Source organism: Vicugna pacos, chromosome 2 (assembly GCF_048564905.1).
Source record: "Vicugna pacos chromosome 2, VicPac4, whole genome shotgun sequence".
Taxonomy (NCBI): domain Eukaryota; kingdom Metazoa; phylum Chordata; class Mammalia; order Artiodactyla; family Camelidae; genus Vicugna; species Vicugna pacos.
The window spans coordinates 89162602-89170546 of record NC_132988.1 but is presented as its reverse complement, the minus strand read 5'-3'; the positions used below and the strand labels follow the sequence as shown (position 1 = coordinate 89170546).

At 33.3% G+C, this 7945-nt stretch overlaps 1 pseudogene; it reads right to left on the bottom strand.

The window, feature by feature from the left end:
- Positions 1-3068: 3068 nt before the first annotated feature.
- On the bottom strand, positions 3069-3161 carry LOC116276730 (U6 spliceosomal RNA; annotated as a pseudogene).
- Between the last annotated feature and the right edge of the window lie 4784 nt (positions 3162-7945).

Below are 7945 nucleotides of genomic sequence, written 5' to 3'. Positions count from 1 at the left end.
CCGGTTTCTTCTGCATCTCATCCCACTTTTAAGGACTTCTGTAATTACTTTGGGCCCACCGGAATATCTAGGAGAATATCCCCATTTTAAGGTCAGCTGATTAGCAATTTTAATTTCACCTGCAACTTTAATGTAATTTTGCCACAAAATGTAACATGTTCACGTGTTCCAGAGATTAGGGTGTGGGCATCTCTGGAGCACAGGAGCATTATTCTACCTAGCACACTTCCTGTCTTCTCTTCCAAAGTAAGCTTGACAGTAAAAGAGGAATGGAAGGTGTGGAATGTGGCTCACACAAGGCCCTGTCTAACCTCCAACTTCCTATATATTTCTTTCTGTATTGTTGAAGCTGGACAGCTAGAACTGTGTATCCCAAGTTCCTCTGCAGTTAGTTTTCCAGCTGTGATTTAGGTCTGAGAATCAGGTACACTGCAGAGACACTTGAATTCCATAATAAGGGAATTAAGGAAAGAAGAAGGGACAAGGAAGACATTCATTTTTCTGGTGCATGGTGTGGCAAAGGAATTCATAGGTCTGCATTCACTGCTTCCATGATTGGCAGTTTTCTACAGTCAGGGTGGCATTTACCCAGTTGTGGCAGAGTCAGCGTGGCGCTGGGTTTACCAGTTTTCTGATTTGGTAACTACAGTTTTCCTGGGCAAGGGCAGGATGCTTCTAGGGGCTTGATGGTTTCCTGGGATGCTCCTTCAGCACTTGCAGCCCAGTTTTAAAGAATGGTCTATACGACAAGACTGTATTCCATCAATTCTAAATGTATTTTCCCACTTTTAATTCTTTCTTAGTAGTACATGAAATAATGATGTGTCTTATAATCAACACTATCAATTATGTGAAATATTGTACATTTCCTTCTGGGAAAACCGTCTAGCATGGTTTCTACAACTCAGTCCTATCTGATACAGGTAGTCACTGTTGCAATGTTAGGTCAACAGTTTATGACGTACAGAAAATGAGTATCTGACCTTAAAAACTCAACTCTAAGACACAAACATAATCTGCTGTTTTCTCTTCTAATATCTGTATTTTGACCATCAATGACAAAAATGGATTTTTATTCAGAAAAATAATACACCTGCAAATACATTGCTACATAAGATGTACAGGATGTCTTTAACAAGGCAGATTTATCATAATTTTTTAAGGCATTAAACCATATCAACATGGATTCCCTAAGGGATAAGCAATTCTGATTAATAGACTTTCACAAATCAATATTTTCAGAAGCTGCAATTTATTACATGCCGGAGATTTTAAGTACTCCAAATCTCATTATTTTTCTCTACTTTAAATTGTTGTATATGAAAAAAATCACCAATTTTAAGGAAGCAGGCATAATGTTGGAAAAAGTTGTTTTTCACCTCAACTTTCAATGTTAATTTATATATTCAACTTGTAAACAAAAGTGTTCAGATTCAGAATATGAAATATAATGACATAAGCGACCCACTATAAAACATTTAACCTTGTGCTAACAATAAACGTGCAATTATAATTTTACTTGTGTGCTTTTAAAAGTCAAACATTAAAAACAACTTGACACACCAGTTACTTGATGTTTAACCCTTTACATTCCAGGAATTACATTTTGATAGAAATGTTTCTAAAATGTTTTCTATGCCTCCTTGCTTCTTATTTTAAACTGTATCAAACTTTTCTCATGATACAGGCTTCTATGATTGCTAAACGTTGTGACCAGGTGCAGATCTAGGTGGGATGGGATATATTACTGTTGGGGCATTTATAACCATGTAGGCACTGAAGCTTTTCTTGAAAAATAATTCCAGTGCTTAGCATACTTGTTTTTGTATCTCTTTTTTTCTGATGAATGATGAGTTTAAAATGAACAGTTTCATGGCTTCCTAAGCAGAGCTCAAAAGCTGCATTTCTGTAAAAAGAATTTGTGCAAGAAAGGCTGATGCAGAAAATGATCTCTGAGTAGAAAATTACCTTATTATTACCTCCTCTCATCGTGTCTGTTGACTTATCTACATAAGTTGCAACACTATTATTTCTGTATCACTAACACCAATCAGAGTGTACTCTGGGTTTTCTGTTTTGCTGCCCTATTTGTTCAGGCTGAATATTCTTCATTATTTCAAATATTTATGACAATAAATTTCTGGAAGACTCAGTAAAATTGTATATATTCTTTATCTTTATTGGATAACTTACGTTTACCTGATACCAGACTACAATTTTTACTAACTTTTAAAGAGTAACACAAACACAAGTAAATTTATAATTGTATCTTTATTCTAAAAATAATATTGAATATTCTTTAATGGATCTTTTGTGTGGTAACTTTTCCCATTTAGAAGCTGAATAACAGTTCATAGGAACAACACTGAAAAATCTAAGAAGAAAATAAAAAGTATTTTTTCAAGTTCATGCCTGTTTCCTTAAAGTTTCTCAGTGTTCCATATGCAACAGAAAACTACTGGATCCCTACCATATGTCAAGCATGTGTTAGATCTGCAAAAAGAAAGATTTAGCAACACACCAAATGATACTGCTATCTCAGGACAGCATCTGTTTCATTGAAAATACATAGGAAGGATAAAACCAATCAGAGTGTGCTTTCATTTATCTCTAACAAGTTTCTGTTCTGTCAGTAACAAGTAAGAATGCATAACAAACACTGTGTTATCTAATATATACAATTCCATATTGAGTTTCAGACCATAGTTTTAGATTAACTTGAAGCAAGGAAAACATAGTTACTATGTCTTATTTCAAATGCACAAATTATTTCAACATTTTATGCCTCTTACCATCTCTGAAAATTGTGTCATCCATTTACAATAGCATCAAGAAAACTTCTAATTACAGCTTTACATGCCCAGCTCTAGAAAACTCCATCTTTGCTCTGAAGTCAAAACATGATCCAGATCTATGTAAATGTTAATAAGTTGATAACCTTAATACCCCTTTTAAGGGAACCCTTAACCTTTACTGAAATGAAGACCCAGTTTTAAATTTAAGTAGAGAAATGCCATAGAAAATGTCTCTTATAAAAAGGGAAAACTGCATGACAACAAGGATTTTTAAAAAATATTGAACAAGTTTGTGCGTCATCCTTGCACAGGGGCCAGGCTAATCTTCTCTGTATCATTACAATTTTGTGCTGCTGAAATGAGCACAGGGATTTTTCATCAGTCGCCTCCTTGGAACTCGCTCATATTTATTCCCAGTGCTCCCTAAACTCTCTAAATCCAAGGATATTCTGCTTACTTCTAAATTTCTAGTTAGTAAATATAGAGGGAGAATGAATCAAAAGTTGGATCCTTGTACTTTTTCTTTAGTACAGCTAAAACAGAATAAAATTGTTAAAAACATATCTTTAAAAATCAAGGTAAAGATAAAAATGCCTTTTTAAAAAGCAATTCATTTACATTAATAAGATAGAAACTTGTAATTATCAGAAACTCAAATGTTCCATCCTCATTAGGAATATGAGATGATTTTATATATGTAAACATTGTGAAATTGTTTTCACAATCAAGTTAACATATTTATAACCTCACATAGTTCCTTTTTTATTTGTTTTTGGTAAGGATGCCTAAAGTCTACAATCTTAACAATTTCAAGTATATAATACAGTATTAAATATAATCATCATGCTATAATTAGTTTCTCGGAACTTATTTATCTTATAACTGAAAATTTGTGCCCTTTGATCAGTTTTTCCCCATTTCCCTCATTCCTCAAGCCTCTGGAAACCTATATTCTACTCTCTCTGAGTTTGTTTATATATTTATTTAAAATTCCATTTAAGTGATACCATTCTGTGTCAGGCTTATTTCACTTAGCATTATGCCTCTAATTTTATCCATATTTTCACAGATGAAAATTTCTTTACTGTGGCTGAATAATACTTCACTGTGTGTGTGGCATTCTCTTTATCCATTCATTTGTTGAAGGCATCTAGGTTGTTTCCATATCTTGGCTACTGTGAACAGTGATGCAATGAACATGGAAGTGCAGATAACTCTTTGAGATAATGATTTTGTTAGCTTTGGATATATTCCCAGAAGTGAGATTGATGGATCACATGTTAGCTCTATGTTTCATTTTTTTAGGAACCACCATACCGTTTTCCATAATTGGTGTACCAATTTACATTCCCATCAAAGAATGTAGCCAGGTTCTCTTTTCTCCACATCTTTGCTAGCACTTACCTCCTATATTTTTGAAAATAGCCATCCTTAGCAGGTATAAGGTGATATCACTGTGCTTTGAATTTGCATTTCCCTAATAATTAGTGATGTTGACAGCCTTTTCATGAATCTGTTGTCCATTTATGTCTTCTTTGGAAAAATGTCTATTCAGATCCTTTGCCCATTTTTAACTGGATTATTTTGTTTTGTTTTTGCTATTGAGTTGTAAGAGTTCCTTATATATTTTGGATATTAACCTCTTCTTGGTTATATGGCTTACAAATATTTTCTCCTATTCTGTCGGTTGTTTTTAATTTTGTTGATCATTTATTTTGGTGTGTAAAAGCTTTTTAGTTTGATGTAGTCTTACTTGTTAAATTTTTCTTTCGTTTGTGCTTTTTGTGTCATATACAAAAAATCATTGCAAAGACCAAATCAAGGAGATTTTCTTTTAGAATGTGTACAGTTTCAGGTTTTATGTTCTTTGGGCTTTAAATTCAGAGAGGTCAGTATTTTGTACCCTGATGCAGTCTTGAGTATCTGTGAGAATGTGAGCAAGTTAATAAAGTTCCCATTTCTTAGTTATGAACTTTTCATTTTTCAGATTCCTTATCTGGTTAAAGTTAAAAGTGCTAATACAAGTACTCTATATAGTAAGCACTCCAAAATGTTACTATTCTTTTTATGGTAAATTTTCAGAAATGTTCTTAGTATTATTATCATTTTGATTTTAAATTGTTATTTTTACTAAAACATATATATTCAGCTATATTCTTTGGCAAGGTATATTGTTAGAGTTACACCTATTTTATTAAAGATTGGTATAATTTTTAATTGACTTTTTAAGCTATAATTTACATGCAATATAATACATCTGTTTTAAGTATACATTTTCCTGAGTGTTGAGAAATGTGTGTTCAGTGGAACTGCCCACGGCAAATAAGTAGTGGATCATATCCATTATACTAAGAAATCTACTCAGTCACTCACCTAGCCCTAGGAAACCTCTTTTGCTGCCACAGAGATTAGCTTTGGCTTTCCCATGAGACTTATACATTATACCTTCTATTGTGACTAGCTACTGCCCCTTAGCATAATGCATTTGAAACCTCAAGTAGCAGGAGTCCCTTCCTTTTTATTGCTGTATAGTATTTTACCATATGAATATACGGTGGCTTTCAAAAATCTAGTCATCTGTTGATGGAAATTTTGGTTGGTTGCAGTTTTGGCAGTCAGAATATAAGCTGCTATCAACACTTGTATATATATCATTGCGTGAACATATGTTTTTATTTCTCTTGGGGAAAGTACTGATAACTAGTATTTTTAGGTTGTAAGAGTAACTTTGTAAGAAACTGTCACACTATTTTTCAAAATGGTTTTGCCATATTAAATTTATGGCAGCAGTGTGTGAGTTCCAGTTGTTTTGCGTATTGCCAACACATGATATTATTAGTCATTTTAGTATTATTCACTCTGAGTTTTCCAATATTACTTCATTGTGCTTCTAATTTACATTTCCCTAAAAACTAATGATGCTGAGCATCTTTTCATGGACTTATTAGTCGTTTTCATATCATGTTTTGTGAGGTGACTGTTCAAATCTTGCCCATTTTTACTGGCTTATTTGTAGGCTTGTTACTGAATTGTAAGAGCATATTATTTTAAAATGCTTCCTCTGCAATTAAAATGTAATTCTCTCTGCAACTGCAAACACAGAATCCAAACTGCTAGATACCTAATGTAATGACAGAGTTTCTAGAACAAAAACAATCTTCAATGTTACTCTGAACACACTTTCAGTTCAGAAATAAATTTACATAGACTTGAGATCAGAGATGATCTGGGAGTCACTCTGGTCACCATGTCCACTAGATATTTTTGACCCTGAATCAGTTTCATAGATTCTGCCACATTGTGAATCAAACAAAACATTGAAGATGTAACAAATGCCTCTTAAAGTCTTGCCAATTATTAGCTTTTTGGATTTGAAAACACAATACATTTGCCATGTAGATGCTAAAGTAATTCACATAATGTAAAATATGAGTATTCAAACACTGGGGACCTATTAGTTGCAGTAAGATACAAATTTTGCACAGAACTTCTTTCATAGTTTTTATAGTAATATGAAATAGACAATACATTGACTAAATTGTATAAATTATCAGAGGTTAACACTTTCTTTTCTTTTTAGAAAATTGATTAGTTTCTAATCTCAATGGATGTTAGGTCTTATTTATCCTTGACAAGCTTATTTCTTAGAGTTCCCTAAGGTGTGTTAAACACAAAAGGTAATACTAGTTCTTAATTATATTTCTATCATTGAGGTATTTCAATTCATTAAAGTGCCACCTAGCTAGAATTCTGTTTCTCTAGAGACTGATTACTTAAAGCTATTGTTTTTCTCTTTAAATGGCAATCAATTTATGTATGAGCCCAGCAAATCAAAACCCAACAAGAACCTTATTTTACCTGAGCATCAAAATTTGTCTTGTTTGGTTCTGATTCTCTTGATGTTAAAGCTGCTTGGCACTTGTGGAACTATACATTTTCATTCATTTATTAATTCCTTCAACAAAAACACAGGGAACATCATTATGCACCAGGTACCACTGTTAAGAGTTGAGGACACACACACAGGAACTCAGATCAAACTTTGCCTTAAAGTGGCCCAGTGTCTACTGAGAGAAAAAATTTGTTCATAGGTTGTCACAGCTTTTAAGTAGTCCATTTACACTGGAGTAAATGCCTTTGAGAGTTAGCACACTTATGTGGACTCACAGGGACCTTGTTAGAAACATCATTGTTCACGGGGAGCAGCTTGCTAAGTTTGCTTATCCTGGGTATTGTATATTTGATTGCATTAATCAGGTAAGATTTTTCAAGTTCATAAGTTTATGTATTTATAATGGCAGAAAATTGGGGAGAATTATATGTTTTGAGTTGGAACTTTACATACCCTACAAACAAAATTAGTTGAAAATGACAACTAACAGTGCAGATGAAATATTTTTCTTACCTACACTGAGGCCTACAGTAGGTTTTTTATGTTATTCACTCATCTTCATATTTTAGTAACTTATATAAGCACTTACTATAGATGAGAGGATAATCTATTATTTGACTGAGTCCTTCCTTTTTCTCAGGTTCTAAGAATCCTCTTCACTATCAAATATACTTATTTTTAATATCCTGGATTGATGGAGGATGCTGCTTTCTAGTTTCAGAGCTGATATTTTAAGTCTCTGCTTACGCACTGGCCTAGAAATTCTTCTCAAATACAGAAATGATTTTCTTATCATGAATTCCCTTATGGAAAATTCCATTATATGCAACTTGATTTCTGTATGTATTTTGAGAAATGTAATCATTTGTGTTCCAATATATTTGAAACATAAGTTGCTGTTGTAAATAATTTTCAAGTTTTGCTACTGAAACATAAGGAAATAAATAAATGAGAAAAGTTAAAATATAAAACTAAGAAGTCTTGACAGTAAAAATGGGAATTAAATGGGGGTGGAGACATTTGCCATGGTTGCTGGAAAGAGGTGGAGGCACGTGAGAGAAAGTCACCCTGAGCCTTGGGCTTGAATTGTTGCCTCCTGTTGCCAAGTGGAAACCACCACGTGCTTAGAATGAACCACTTATTCTGTGCTGGGACTAAAAATCTCCCTGGTTGCAGTTAAATTCTGTATCCTTGTGGAAATCGAGAATTGCTTAATTAGATCTGCTGAAGTCGTTTAAACAAAGGATGCTGAACATTT